Consider the following 15,300-nt stretch of genomic DNA (forward strand, 5'->3'; position numbering starts at 1 on the left):
TTCCGCTCTTCTGTGGCCACATCGTGGAGAGAATAGCAGGCCAGATGGTTGAATTTATTCAGATACTCGGCGACGGTCATGCTGCCTTGAGTGAGAGCGAGAAATTCGCGTTGCTTGATCTTCATGACTCCGGTGGGAATATGATATTTGCGGAAATGATCCTTGAATTTTGTCCAAGTAATTTCCTCGTCGGCAGGCCATATTGCTTTGGCACTATCCCACCATATAGCGGCAGCTCCTTCGAGATAATGCGTTGCAAAGGGAACCTTGTCTCCGTCGTCTATGCGAGCAATTTCCAGTTTTCTTTCAATAGTCCTTAGCCAGTCGTCGGCGTCCAAAGGATCAGTAGCATGGCTGAAACTGGGAGGCTTGGTTCGCTGAAAATCTGATAGCTTGGAATGATGGCCATTCTGGTTTCCATTCTGCCCAACCATAACTTGTACACTTTTCAGTATTTCCAGCAGATCGTTGCTCCTTCTTTCTTCACACATTCGCAGGATTTGCTCGGTGGAAGGCGGTTGTGGCGGTGGAGGCGGAGGTGGCTAGTATGGTTCAGGGGAATGTCCTGCCTGCCTTGCCGAACGACGGACAGGGACATCCTCACCAGCTTGACTGCTGCTGCCTCCACGCGGCATCCTATTTTTCGTTTTCCCAATACATAGCAACCATGATGAGAAAATTGCCAAATGGGGGAAAACCAATGACAAATCCCGAAAGAAAGCAGCGAATAAAACCAAGTCGAAAAAGAGTCCAACATAATTATACATAGTCCCAACATGAAAATAAACATCGCAATGGGTCTACTACCCTCGTACATGAAACTATGCATCATGACAAGTGCGATTACAGCCATACATCATGCTCATGACTACCACGATACTCTAACGATCTACTGCTCGGATGGTGCTGCTGCAGGCTCGTCTCCTGAGCCGGACCCAGATCCTGAACTGATAGTAGAGATCTCCGGGGGAAGAGAGGTGCGCTGGCGCTGCCTTGAGGGCTCTCCCTCAGGGGCAGGCGGGGGATGGGATCTAAGCATAGGAGCGGCAGGAGTAGCGACAAGAGAAGGCCATGCAGCAGGAGCGCTGCGAGGGTTCACCGTCAAAGGGTTAACGGTACCCTGCGAGGTCGTCGTAGGAACGGAGGTGGAAGGAGCAGAAGTGTAGATGACAGAGGGAAGAGGGTTCCTTATACGAGCAGTAGTGAGAGCGGCGCGAACGCGTGAGAGCTCCTGAGCTAACTCGTAGTTAAGGAGATAGCTAGCGGTGATGTAGTGTGCAAGGTCGCTAGTGGGACGATCGCACGCCAGATTAATCAAAGGAAAGCGGATACGCCATTCTCGTGCAGAGATGGATAGAAGAAAAGTCCAGGGTGGGTGTGCATGCGAGCCTCATTGTAGCGCAAGTCTACAAGAGCCTCGATAGCAGCAAACTGAACCGCCTGAGATGGCGCATAAGCAAGACCACCCTTAGACGAACGAGTGTAAGCGCCGGATGGGAACTGTGGTGTAGAGTGACCTCAGCATAATACTCATACAATGCACCGGCTAGATGCTCGCGATACACCCGATACTCTGGATCAGCACCCTCTGGATAGAGCCGTCGCCACACGTTCTGAAGCAGGTGCGACGATGTGCACGGAGCTGGCTCAGGATGGTACAAGATCGGTACTGGTGCCATCTACACTCACAAACCATATGGTTAGTAATAACAACAATAAGTCATGCATGCAATGCAACAACCAATTCCTATGTCTACCGGCACTCAAACGAAACTATCTACCGTTTTACTAACGCACTACCGGTCTAGCGTGTCCTACAATTAGCGCGGCTCTGATACCAAGCGTTGTGGCACCCCGGCTCAGAGCAGCCGGTTTACCCTGCATTGCCAGCCCAGAGATCAAGTCTTCTGGCAATACACAACAACATGGTACAGAAATAACCACTTTATTGATACTAGCGTGGTACAAAGGTCTGATATTACATCGAGATTCGAGGCCAAGCGGCACACACGGTGCTGCTGGATAGTATGTACATTATTTAATGAACATAGTTGGGGCCTCGATCACACGAAACTACGCGGCAGTGGAAGAACGACGTAGCAGAACTCCATGGCACAGGGACACCGACGTGGACACGGCCTAGACACGAGATGCGCTCCGATGCGAATCAACTTGCCTGAAAGCTGGCATGACACGCCAGGTCAGTACATTGAATGTACTTGCAAGCTCACAACAAACATAAGCACGATGACAGACAATATCATGATAATTAATCAAGTTAAATTAATGCAAGAAATTACTACAAATGCAAAGCTATGCAAAGCAACCAAACAGCGCACCGAGTCACACGGACTCGCTTACCAGACGGTTACCTCGTAACCAAACGGTGACCACACCGGGGTCACACCTGAAACCAATCACTCATGAACACCTCGAGTGTTCAAGGTTCACCACGAAACAATGCATCACAACAATTACTAGTTTGCAAGATTAATTATAAAAGTTGATCCATGGTGTGACTTACTCCCGAGTCTTGCCCATAACCGAGGGTGCGGCTATCGATAGATTAAATACACTCTGCAGAGGTAGCGCACTTTACCCACACTACGGAATACCTGGCCTCTGACTCCCATTCGGGTGGGCCAAAGTATTCCGACGAAACCCTCCCTTTGCCATGCACTCTCCCCGGCCACTCCGACCATCTCCCTCTCAGGGCTAGGTCTTGGGTGGCCCCGTGTCTACCAAAGACACCAACGGCCACCGTCATGGCAAAACGGTCCCAAACGGGGACAAGGTACCATACAAACAAAACGAGCACACAAGGTTATGTCTGCCTACCGGGCCAGGGTATGCACGCCCATAACCTTCCCTCGCAGGAGGCACCGGTGAGAGCCACGACAAAGGACCGGATCAAGACCTTCCCATTAGGTAAATGTGGTTGCACTAAATTAAAAACCCGATTCAGTGGCACCATGATGTGATCAACATCATATTCAGGTTGAACTTAATCAAGTAATAACTTTCAGAAAAACTTTTTATTACTCTAACATGGCATCATACCGGAAATCATGCAACTGCTCGTCACATAGAGCAACCAACTCTTAAGCATGGATCAAAACAAGCAACATAACTATCTTGCAATACTAAGATCAGAAACTTCTCTGGTTATAACTCATTTTTATCTACAAACAACATTTTTATTAGTTCATCATTTAGTTGAAAACTATTAGTAGCAAAAGTAGCTACCATAACTTTCCATAACAAAATATCTAGTGCAAAATCTTACTCTACTTAGCCAAACAATTCTATGAACTCAACCAGAAGCTAAAACAAGCATATCAAGCATCATAAAACAACTAGCAATTAACCATATTAATTTATCAAATTTTAAATGCAAATAAAGACTCATATTCAAGTAGAAACTCATAGATATTGAAATAACACCATCCAAATGATGATGTGGCTTGCCTTAGTGCAGAGGAGGGTCACACTCCTCCTGGTTAGCTTCAAGGCAAGATCCTCCTTCTGAAAATATTTTAAAACCACAAAAATAAATGTCAAAACACATTCTGAAAATCACCAGAAATTCTAGACAGCAAGGAAAAATCCACCTTTTGGTGTGCTGCTAGAGCTTTCTGTAACAAAGACAATGCAAAAAAGAATCAATTCATTTAGACTTATGGTTTAGAAATGGTGGCTGGTCAAAGTTTAGTCAAATTTCTGAATTAAATTTGAATAAATAGAAAATCCTGGGGGGTGACGTCGAAGGCGTAAAGTGGGAGTGCGCCTCCACTCGTACCGCTTCGGGCGCGAGTGGTGAGGCTGACACTAGGCCCCACCAGTCAGGAGAGAGGGAAGGGGATCGAGATCAGAGGGGAGGCGGTGCTTCGCGGGAGCTCATGCCGACGACGAGGGGGTTTGGGGCTAGGCTAGAGGGACAGATCGGAAGCGGGGCTCGCGGCGCACCTGCCCGTACCCGTGGCTTGGCGAAAGGTGGATGGAGCTAGTCGCAGTCGAGCTCGCAAGCTTCAGTGGCGGACGGGGTTCGCCGGAGAGGTGGAAGACGATGGCTAGAGGCAGCTCCGAGGGCTTGGCGGGGTCCAGGCAGCTCCAGCAGACCACCAAGGCCCTGCCCAAGCAGCTGCTCGAGCTCGAGAGGCCCTGGAGAGCGGCAGCTGGCCTGCGGGGATCGCCGGAGTCCTCGGGTCGGGGCGACGGCCAGAGGCCTGCCCGACCGGGCTTCTGCTCGTCTACGTGTTCATGGAGGTGGTGTGGAGTGGTGCGTGGCTAGCAAGGGAGGCGGGGTGGCTTTATATAGCCGGAGCAGAGGGGGGGATGTGTCGCCGCCGGAGCGCTCTAGACACGCGGCGAACGTCGACGAGAGGCTCCAATGCAAGGGGACAAGGTGCAGCTTCAACGCCGGCGCTCGCCCACGCTCACGGACGAGCACAGGAGGCGGTTTGATATGGGGACAAGCACACGCGCGCACTGTGCCATTTTGGCTGCGACTTGACCAGGCTTGTTGTGGAGGCTCCGGCGTCGGCGAGCGCCAGGGAGGGGTCATGGGTTGTGGCACGTTGCGGCAGTCGGAGGCGAGCGCTTGCATGCACACGCGCGAAACAGAACGCAAAGCGCCAGCCAGAGCGCGTCGAGACGCTGCCAGGCGTCGCGTCCTCGGGTGGCCACCAAGCTGGCATGGCCAAAACGACGGCCAGGAGCGGCCAAACCTTGTCTACGAGCTCGACCGTGCAGTGCTACGTCTAGGAGAGGTGATGGATCATACCCAGGTCGACCAGACGCGACTCCACCAAGCTGGCAAGTTTCTGGTCAGAAACTTGGTCGCCAAGTTTCGCCACCTTCTAGAAGGCCATTAGGGCTAATCTCCTGGGGTTTAGGGTTTCTTAGGAAGGTCTTTAAGCTCAAGAAATCTCAAGGCCAAAAGCTCAAGGAAAAATGCACTTGTTGTACAAAGTGCATTTCTGGTCCAGAAGTGAAAAGATTTTCTACAGCAAAAATATTACAAAAAGTGCTGCAATATTTTTGCATGGGAAGATGTGACATGGTCCTAAGAATATTTAGGAATTATCTCAGATTTTTCTGAGAAAGAAAAATTGAGGTTGCTTTGCAGCACAAAGTTCTGAAATGAGCTTAAGAGAAAAAATGAATATTTTCCTTTTAGGAAAAATATTCATTTTATTATTTTGGGAATTTGTGGGAGGAATAAGGTAGATAGGTCACTTGGGTGAAAGCCAAGGGTATGCCCAAGTGACAAGTCCATTTGAATTGATCCAAAAATCCAAATCAAATCAGGGCAAAAACCACGATGAAAACCAAGTCTGGAAAGAGAGAGAAGGCAAGTCCGGTAAAAAGAGAGAAGGAAAAATCCAGGCTGTCACAAAGATCCTCGGCAGTCACCTTGGCCCAACCAGAGGCTCTAGAATGGGCAAGTTCTGTTCCAACGGCAAGGACCGAGCCAAGCTTGACGACTGGTTCTGATCCCCCGCCCTAGATCAGCTCAAGGAGCTCACTTTTGATGATGGGCATATGTGGTCACTGCCAATGTCCGCACTCCACCTCGCGCCCATGCTGCGCATCCCCAAGTTCAGGAACTGCCATCCCCCCCTTAATGACGCGCCCGCTCTTATTCTACCACGACTGAAGCACCTCGAGCTCATCGTCGTCTGCCTCTCAAACGGTGACATGGAGTGCCTGCTCCGTGGCTGTACTGCATTCGAGTACCTTCATCTTCCGGTGATCAATGGGTTGAGTACCTTCCACATCACCTCCATGACTCTCTGGACTATTTATGTGTGTTGCTGGTGCGGCAGAAAGACATCACAAGTTGTGTACCACGGTATGGTCATTGAGGACACACCTGCACTTGAGAGATTACTTGTAGTTGATCAAGAAGGTCCAACAAGAATCAATGTCATTTCCGCGCCGAAGTTGACAGTGGTGGGCTACTCTTCTGACAAATACTCCGAACTTGTTATTGGATCCACACCCGTTCAGGTACAACAGCCGCCTTCTACCTCTCCTTCTACAAATTAACATTATTTCTAATTTTGAAGATGTTTGTTCGTCTGTCATTCAGAAAATGATTCTGACAAGCTTGACCCCGAAACTGCGCACAGTGAAGGTCTTGGCACTACAATCTATCGGCCCCAACCTGGAGCAAGTTGTCAGTTTCCTAAGATGCTTTCCGTGCCTAGAGAAGCTATATATCGAGGTGATGTTCCTTTCCTATTAAATGTTAACCATAAGGGAGTTCAATTTGTGACACCTTTTTCCAAGTTTACAATGACAATGTACTATGATTTCTGAAGGATTCTTTTGGAGGATTTCAGTACATACATGCCCCCCCATATTGGTTGCTTGATCCATATGGTTACAATCAATAAGCATTTCTCCTTTGGATTCATCTGTACTAGTTTTCTTAGGGAACTTTTCATCCACTCCAACCTCTTGTGAAGAAGGCTACATTTTTCTAGAATGTAATAAAATGCCCATGTTAATCATGTCAGATCGAAGATGGCATATTAGTGCATTTTACAAATCCTGCAAACCAAATAGGCCTGTAGTGATGTTCAAAACTGCATGTAGGCACTAACACGTTTTCTTCTTTTGCAGATAAGATTAGGCCCAGTGGTGGATAATGTGATACAATATAACAATCACATCGAATGCCTAGATCTGCATCTCTCAGAAATTACATTGAACCCCTACCGAGGGACCTTACCGGAGATTATATTCGCCAGGTTCTTTGTTCTCAGAGCAAGGGTGCTGAAGGAAATGAGGTTTGCCCTACATTTATTTCGCAAAAATGAATGGTTTGTTCATCAGCGCCGACGCCTGCGGCAGAATGGAATAGGCTCCAAAAATGCTGAATTTCATTTTGGAACTTCGGATGACAGAGTAATCAGAAGTCATCGTGTCAACCCCAGACTTGACTTCTCAGTGGCTGACCCCCTTGCAAAAATTGTGAGGTTTCGAAACTAGACTTAGAAGTGGTAATATTAGTTTGAACCTCTCTGATATCCATGTTCAGCGGATCAGCGCGAGTGTTTGCAGCTGATGAGCTGAATTTCATTTATAATATCAGTTTGAACCTTGTAATCTTTGAATTTGAGCCATATAACTCTGGAATTTGAACCTTGTAATATTTCGAGCTTTTGTGGTACAATCGTTGAAATGGCATCGTATGAGACTCGTATATTGGTAGCACTATTTTGACCTTAATATGCAATGGTCTTAGATTTTATTAACCATTCTCGAATCTGTTTACCTTGTCGATCTCACAGCACACGATCTGTATAGCTAACTCGACTGCGATCTTCGACATTATTGCACACAGTTGGTTTCTTCCACCGTGTGCCCTGCAGAGCGCAGAATTAATTATCGCACTTGAGTGTCGATCATCACCCTTCTGCGTAACTTTGACCTCATCACCCACGGGTAAACTTATAACCGAAGTCATTCCACACACTTCGTTTTTACAAAGCTTTTTGCCAATAAACGCCCACGATTTGTCCCTCTTCTAGTCGACGCATGGCCAAACTAGCCGGGCGGGAAGCTTGCGCAGTAAACAATGCGGTAGCACGGGAACAGGCTCACCGACGATACATTTGGCGCCTCTTCGAGCCCACGCGTGCGGTGCGGTGTTGTCAAGCATGCACTGGAATCCTCCGCTATGAACGCCGTGACGATTACAGGCCGGCCGGCCCCCATTTATTACAGCGGCCATTTAACCCTGGCTCTTCAACCTTTCGATCGCGCCCCACCATTGCAAGAAGCACACCCACCACGAGAAATTCTTAGAGGGTATCCTGCGCGGCTCCAATGGCGCTCCGAGCGGCTGCCGACGACGAGCAGCAGTTCACCATGTGTGCCGTGGTGGACACCCACAGAAGGTTCATGGACCTCTTGGTGGTGTACACCAATGACCCGGTCTAGGTGGATCACTCCATCCACATCATGGAGCTGTTGCTTGCCTAGGAGAAGTCCAAGGTGGTCGGGTTCGACCTTGAGTACACCCGCGCTCGTGTCGGGTCTCGTCCCAAGGTCGCCGTCGCCCAGATGTGCATGTGCCACCACGTCCTCGTCTACCACTACTGCCTGGCCACAAGGCCTTGCGAGCGTTTCGCCAGGTTTGTCAACAGCCCCCACTACATGATCGCTGCGGTGGATATCACCAACGATGTAAAGGTGCTCGAGAATTCGGGCATCGCGTGCCGGAATCTTGTCGACATCCAGGCCAATACAAGATCTGGGGCAGCAAGGAGCATGAGAAGGACTCACTGGTTCACCTCGCCGAGGCCATCATCGACCCCTACTACAGAGACATGAAGGATTCGTGCAACAAGGACAAGCGTGCCTGGCACTCGGCCTGGATGGAGAAACTCGACAAAGCTCACGTCGTGTGCGCGGCCAAGGAGGCGTACACGAGCTACGACATGTACAGGCGGATTGTTGACATGAGGAAGTGCCTCCTTCCCCAAAACGGCTAGGGATCCAGCCGGAAGCAGAGCAATGGCAAGCGTCGTCGCAACAATAAGTAGATGATTAGATCCTCGTTTCTCCTACTTTAGTATGCATGTAATTGCTTACTTTGGTGTGTGGAAATGTTATGTGTGTAGTCACTTGTGTAATTGTATGCTTAATTTGGTTATGCAATGCTGTCTTTTTAAGTATATATGTTGATGCTTTGTAGACAGAGCGTAGATGTTGTGCGGACAAAGAAAATCACATCGCACACGGACTAAACAATGGAACCCGTCGGTGATGTTTTCATCAATCACTCTCAATTGTATACCAGCAATCGTTTGCTCACAACACAAACGGCTTGTTAGATGTAATCGCCTGTGTTGTTATCGGTCTTCGCACATGTTTCCGATTACAGACATGTTTGCTGCGTATCACACACATGTTGTTTAAGTTGAACCATTTCTGTCCTCTTGTCTCAATGCAAACAGTTCATCCAAGTGAACCGCATGTCGTATATCGCACACACCTTGATCTGGCTGACCGTTTTTTTTGTGTTGCCTAATCACAAATAGTTCATCCGAGTGAACTGTATGATGTACATCGCACACACCTTCATCTGGCTGCCCGTTTCTTTTGTTCCTCCTCATCTCAAACAGTTAATTGAACTGAACCGTATGCCCTGCATCACACGCAACTAAAATCTGAACCGTGTTTGATGCATCCTCCATCGCAAACGTTTTGCACCTTTTTAACGGTTTTTTACACCACCATTTGCGATTATTGCGTCGCACACAGTTTCGTCGAAGGGTCTCTGATCGTAGTGTCACGTTAGCAGCATCCTGCAGTAGTGATGTCAATTCTGCTGAAAACAGCACCAGTCCGGTTAGTTCCATTCAAATCATGCAAATTAGAGTCCAAAACAAGGGCAAAAGAGTTTGGAAAAATAGATACGATGGAGATGTATCACAAACCATAACCATCTTTGATCAACGAGCTAGTATAGTAGAGGCTTACTACGGACACGATATTTGTTTATGTATTCATACATATATTTAAATTTCTGATCAATACAATTTTAGCATGAATAATAAACCTTTATCATGAATAAGGAAATATAAAATAACAACTTTATTATTGCCTCTAGGGCATATTTCCCTCAACAACACACTTCACAACACATCGCTCACACCCACATCTCATTCCCCCAACTTACCCGCCCCACGCCATCACAGTCTCTCTCCACCACGGCTTCTCAGTGCCCGTGTGTTGCCATAGAATAATGGAATAACAAAGTGATCAAATAATTTAGAATATGTGTGTCGAATATGAAGAGATCTTTTCATTCATGTAGCGACAAATGCGACTGTCTCCCATTCAATTCCCCCTTAGCAACCATCGTGTCTACCTACAAAGTGACATCTTCCTCCCCCCCCCCCCCCCCGACCCTAATTGTCCCCTCCACCTTCATGCTTGCCACCGTGCCCAGTGACTATTTAGAATCTTGTACTTTCACATATTATAGCTTTTTAGTGATTTGAAAGATTCTTTTCAGTTTTTAGTGATTAGTTAGTTGAGCTTTCGCTCTATTCTTAGTTTATTGTTTAGCATTCTCTTCATTCGCCTTGCTCTAGCATTATTGTCAGTTCAAAAGTCGGTCATCTCAGCTTACCATTGTGAACCATCTTTCTTAAACTTTAGTAAATACATGAAATGGTACTCCTGTAATACAAGAAATGACATATTGTATGTTTGGTTCTCAAATTAACTGGTTCTCACCATTCATGAGAGATGGCATGTACTACAAATATTGAAAGATGCACATAGTGCAATGTCAAAATTTGTGTTATTCGACTACGGAAAATAAAACATTTCTCTAACCACAAACAATAATGCCTCCATTCAAGCTTTGCACCACATAAAATAGACATATTTAGATTGTATCAAGCTCGCTTCATATGATTATGATTTGTAACTACCGACCAATTTCCGTGGGTTGACACAGACTAAAAATATATTAACATATTGATTAAATAATTATATTAATAAAAAATGTTAGTTAAACACGATGACGTATAATTTTCATTCCTAGATTCTCCCTTCCACTTCTTTCCTCCCTGACCGTATTCGTGTCTCCTTAACAGACCTCACTTTGCACAAAAACAAAGTGGTATATTTTCCCTGCCCATATAGGAAAAAAACTATCTCTCTATGCTGACACAACTCCAATAGATTTCATCTAAAAAAAGAACTCCAATAGTTTTTCTTTCTCCAGTTGTACTTGCGAGGCATCTTTGTTCTTCTGCTACAAGGTTAAAAACATGATCAAGGGATGGAAGAGTTCATTTGACCAAACAAATATGAGGCCCAGTAGTATTTTTTTCATGATGTACGTTGTACAGTCCGAGGAAGTACTCACTTAACTCTAAGACTGACAACCACCTGATATGTTAGGTGTGCACTATTGTTTAGGAGACCATATATTCAAGTACCAAGCATATATGAAAAGAAGTCATGATGTTACTAAATCAGGCACTGAAGTGATGGCCAGTTACCACATACTATCATATTACTCCTGTTAAAATAATTACAGTCTACGTAGCAAGCAAAGAAACAAGCATATATACTTGAGTCTGTAGTTGAATTTGCAGGAGTTGCCTTGAAAGGATAAAACAAAGCGGCCACATCTATCTCCTGTAAACCACGCTTGTCAATCGAGACACAGCAGCCTCCGGCACAAACACACGCAATTGTTCTAACAATTTGTGAGAAGCGCTACTAATAATTTAGCCAATGCATAAGACGGCGCCGCTACAAGCAACAATGATCTTGCTCTTATCTCTCTTTCAGAGTCTATTGCAGAATGCCATCATAGCCTCAGCATTGATGCACATAACAAATCTAGTCTAGTAGCATCAAGAAAGGAACACATGCGAGATTGGCAACCGTAGGTTCAAGTGTATCAATCTGAAATGCGGAGAGAAACACAATGCAACTTGATATTGCAGTTTCAGGATCGACCAACATGTATGAAGCATGTAAGGAGCAGACAAACTGATAGAAAGATTAGTAAAACCTGTCACCTGTCCGCGCGTTCTTTCTAGTGACGTGGGCAAGCAAGCAATGTCGAGGATGCTGGCGAGAGGGAGCTCGCATCACCGCAGTGGTTCCTCCGAAAGTTGCCCCTCCTGTTCCCCAGCAACCCCCTGCGCTGCCTACTCCCAACCGTCGTTATCTTCAATGCCACGTATGTACTTCCCCTGTAGCTTCTCCTAGCGGCACGAGTGAATCAACAAAGCAACCGACATCGCCGTTGCGGTTCTTTCCTTCCTTTGTACTTCAGCATGTGTTCTTTCCTTCATTATGTGTGGACAATATGATTATGGAGTGCACAAACAAGACACAAAGACAAATATTAAGTGCCGCACACACCATCCCTACAAAAACTCCTGAAAAATTGATTTTGAACCCAAAACTCACGAGGTACCCCGCCGCTAGGTCCCTAGCTTGCACCGGTAGCATCCCCGATGGATTCCCAAGCTGAGGCGCAATCTGGGGATAATTCCTACCGCTGTGCCCATGTGCCAAAAAAATAGATGCATTAGACATGTGCAAAATCATATAATTTTCATATAAAAACTATTCTTGCAGGTTACCAGTGAGAAGTGATAAACTGTCAACTGTTATTGTGTACACAGTAACACCAAAAATAAGCTCCAGTGTCCTATATGGCTGATGTATGAGTTAGTAGGCTCGCCTTTCGCCAGCTCAATCCTTGCAAGGACTACTGTATTCTAGAGAGATAAAGTAAACTTTGGTAGTTTTGGATAAAGTAAACTCTGAAGGTCATTATGATTGTAACTCTGCCTCTTTATCTTATGCTTTGCAATTTGCTAAGCAAAAATCATCAAGTGCTGAACATGCGGATATTTGAGAAAAATGTGTTCCATTCCAATGTGAAAGTGTTGCACGCTCCAGAAAGTATAGAAAGTGTGGTGTCGTTTCATCATAACAGGAAGTGAGATACAAAATCGAGTTTTTTAATTAGTGTGTGTATAGAAAAACTAGGAAAATATCATGTGAAAACAAGAGTGCTTCTGCTTATATTGGAGCATACACAATAAAATCATAAAGGATCTGGCCCATGCAACTGAGATTGAAAACATGGAGAAGAATCATAAAAGATCTCACTGTAAGGAATCATAAAGGATGCCTTCGGTCCGCTCTTCGAGTGGACAGGCCGGCGCCCTTGACACCTTCTAAGTCTCAAAAACTCGTCTTGGTCATGCGGCTGCCTCAATGCTTGACGCCATGTTCTGTAAGAGGCCAAGGTACTATATTTTGTCCCTGATGCATAATTTGGGCTGATTTTTTGTGATCTGTCCTTTTAGAGGCAACGATAATCATACTCTTCAGAAATTAGGAGAGGCACACGAATACCAAATTCTCGCCATTATAGCATCAGAACGGTGATTTTTTGCAACAGTCAACTCATGTCCGGTAGCATCAGAATGGAGTACTATACAACACCGTCTTGGCCTGGAGAACATCAGCAGATCCCCAAGCCACGCCTTGTCCACACATAAGGAGATCTTACTATCGTCCTAAGGGGCATTTACATAGGCTTACCTGAGAGCATGGTTCCAGAGAGGTAGCACCATCTCGATCTATGGCTGCAACTGCTCCTTATGCCCGTATACGCCCTCGGCCGCCCACCTCCTCCCAACGACGAGCTCGTACACGCCAACCCTCCGCAGCACGAGTCACCGCCTCATCTCCACGCATGTACGGTGGCGGAGACGACACCATGCGCGGCCCTGAAGCCCTGAATCAGCAGCGACCGCGGTTGTCGTTGGAGCTGCCTTGCCCCCTTCGTCCTCTTGCGCATTCATAGCAGCGGCCTCTCCCCACAGCGTAGGCGGCGGCGGAGGCGGAGGAGCAGTTCGCCCTAGGGATAGGTCGATAGGAGAAGCGAGGATGGGAGGCAAGGTGGATTGGTTCTCTGTTTTTTTTGCGGGTCATGCATGGGCCAGGTGTTTTCGTGCGGGACAAGGGGGCGATCGTGAAGAAAATCGATGGGAGATACTGCGTTGGTTCGATTTGATTTGATTTGATTGTACTAATCAATGGAGAGAAGTTTTGTTTCCTAATCTAATCAATATATCAATCGGATTTGATTTGATTAGGAAAATGTGGAAGTATATATTGATTTGATTAGGAAAGCGTAGGTTTTTTCTTCCTGGGTTGATGCCTACCGTTTTTTAGGGGAGATAAAAAAATTGGATTTGATTAGAAAAGCGTGGGTTTTTTCTCCCTGGTTTGATGCGTACCGGTTTTTCATGGGAGATAAAAAATCAGTGGGGATGGGATCTGGTGGAGGTAAGGGAGTGAGGGGGTGAGCGAACGAATGAAAGGATGTACGGACTCCTCTATTAGGAGTAGAGATGTATATATGTATTTGGAATATTTCATAGTATAAACAAAAGTAAAAAAAGAAAGCCAAAAAATGTGAAAAGGAACGAAATAGGAAGCATGCAGGGCTTACCCATGCACATGGGCCGGCCCATATGCTCGCTGGCCTCGGCGAGTCGAAACGCTCGACTCGCTGAACGCGATAAATAGGGATGCCCCACCCCCGCCCCTCTCTTCCTCTCGTTCTAAATGGGCCGGCCCAAAACGCACCACAAGACTCCCCCTCTCTCGGTTGTGGGAAGCTTCTAGAAGCTTGCTAGCCAGTTTTTTTTTCTTTTTTCCTTTTACTATTTTCTAGACCGGTTTTTTGTTTGATCGTTATCTTCTTCTTTTTTTGTTTCGTTCCTTTGATCTTTCAAATTATTTCCATTCACTTTAGTTTCTCATGTTTTCCTTTATTTTTTTCAAAATGCACGAAATTTCCAAATTCAATGAACTTCTTTTTCAAATAAATGAACTTTCTTCAAACTTGATTTTTTTAAATTCAATGAAAGTTTTTAAATCTCTTTGAACTTTTATTCAAAATTGATGAAAAAAATTCATTTTTATGACCTTTTTCCAAATTTGAATGAACTTTTTTTCAAAATCAATGATTTTTTGTCAAAACTGATGAGGTTTTTTCAAATTTGATGAACTTTTTTCCAAGTTGATGAACTTTTTTCGAAATTGATGAATTTTTTTCAAATACAATGACCTCTTTTCAAATCGGTGTTTTTTAAAAAAAATCATGAACATTTTTTAATTCACAAATTTTTTATCATTTTTATTTATGTTTTACCCTTTTTGTTTTATATTTCAAGAATCTACGGTTGAACGGTCAACTAGTTAACCGTGAGAGATCAAATGCGATCCAGCGACTAGAACAGTCGATCGCTTGCGCTTCTACTTGGGCCGCCCCACTAATGGGTGCGCGTGAGCGCCAGGGAGTAGTTCCGACACTGAAGACGCCCTATACGAGCACCCCAAAAAATGTACTACCGGCTTAGGCTTCTCGGTTTATCTATATCTCGCATATTGCAAGATGTAGCTCTAGCCGGCCTCTGGTGCCCGCACTTATGCGCTGGCCATTAGTGCAGTTTCTCGCTCGGATGCTCAGCTACTGCATTATGTTTTTGTCTTCTTTCATGCACATTGGCTGGACTGGTCCGATTTTATTTGATTTTCTTGTTTCTTTCTCTATTTTCAACGGGTTTCTTTGGTTTGCACAGTGTTCCATTGTTTTGCATTGGTTTTATGGTTTTTTTTCTTATTATTTATTAATTAGGTTTCCTTTGTCCGTCTCTTGGTTTTCATCTATTTTATTCGCTTTCCACTGTATTCCACAGTTTTGCATCGGTTTCTTGTTTT

The 15,300-nt window shown here is 45.6% G+C and overlaps 1 long non-coding RNA gene across 4 annotated transcripts; it reads right to left on the bottom strand.

Annotated features, from left to right (window-relative positions):
- Nucleotides 1-8,779: 8,779 nt before the first annotated feature.
- Nucleotides 8,780-13,995, bottom strand: LOC120966302 (uncharacterized). Of its 4 annotated transcripts, none has more exons than XR_012187437.1 (3): nucleotides 11,962-13,986; nucleotides 11,565-11,837; nucleotides 8,780-9,343 (listed from the first exon to the last, which is right to left on the bottom strand). It is a non-coding gene; the product is annotated as an uncharacterized lncRNA (long non-coding RNA). The 4 variants fall into 4 exon arrangements; XR_012187436.1 differs by having other exon boundaries at nucleotides 8,806-9,346; XR_005759764.3 differs by lacking the exon at nucleotides 8,780-9,343 and adding an exon at nucleotides 10,510-10,783.
- Between the last annotated feature and the right edge of the window lie 1,305 nt (nucleotides 13,996-15,300).

Source organism: Aegilops tauschii, chromosome 6 (assembly GCF_002575655.3).
Source record: "Aegilops tauschii subsp. strangulata cultivar AL8/78 chromosome 6, Aet v6.0, whole genome shotgun sequence".
NCBI lineage: Eukaryota > Viridiplantae > Streptophyta > Magnoliopsida > Poales > Poaceae > Aegilops > Aegilops tauschii.